This window comes from Ictalurus furcatus, chromosome 18 (genome assembly GCF_023375685.1).
Source record: "Ictalurus furcatus strain D&B chromosome 18, Billie_1.0, whole genome shotgun sequence".
NCBI lineage: Eukaryota > Metazoa > Chordata > Actinopteri > Siluriformes > Ictaluridae > Ictalurus > Ictalurus furcatus.
The window spans coordinates 20,741,038-20,742,007 of record NC_071272.1 but is presented as its reverse complement, the minus strand read 5'-3'; positions in this window follow the sequence as shown (position 1 = coordinate 20,742,007).

Here is a 970-nt window from a genome sequence, read left to right as displayed (position 1 = left end):
CAAAGACTGAACATTGATGTTTATTGTATTTATTTACAAGGTGGAACAGGTTAACGTTTGTTTTTTGCATACAGTCTGTAAAATCAAGTGAAAATATTCAATTTAGTTTATCAGAAGGTAAATTAATGTGTCACGGCTCACGCTATGTTCCTAAATTCTGTCATGATTGACCAGCTCAAGTTTTCTCACTGCCTACTTGTGTGTTATATTGTGGCATGAGAACATTTAATAAATGTGAAAGTGCAATAAAAATATGTTGTCGCTAAAATCAATTAATAATCGTGATAAATAATCGAGATCTCAATATTGATCAAAATAATCGGCATTATCATTTTGGCCATAATCGTGCAGCCCTACACGATGACAGCAATAACCTATGACATAAAATTCTAAATTTGTGATGATTCAAACTTGCAATGATTCAAACTTGTGATGAATTTGTGATGATTCAGTAGGGAGGTCATTGTTGTCCAGAACACCTGAGAAGACACACACAGCCCAACCAGGAGACCAAATTGTCGTGGAAATTTGCAAGTAAACACTCGCAGACCTCTGAAGTTCCTCTGAAGGTAAAAAATAAAAAAGGTTTATTACAGAAAGATGGTTAATACAGGATAGAATAAATCAGGATAGATTAATGAGAGCACTTGTGCTGAACCACTACTATAGATATGAAACGCAGAGCACGACACACTTTTGTGTACCGATAAGAAGTGGTTGGAGGAAGTTCAAACAGGCTTCGTTTCAGGGTCTTAGAAGATGAACCTTGAAGAGAAGAACATGTTTGTGTCTCTGTATAGCAGATAAACATTCTGTACCGATCCGAGTGACATGACATGGCCTTCTTAGGCGTTATCCTCTGATGAGAATGAAACAGAACAAGAACAAAACTATTACAGAGTAAAAATGAATAATTTCCCGCACATTATTTACAAAATTATTTACAAAACAAAAACATTACAGTTGTTAT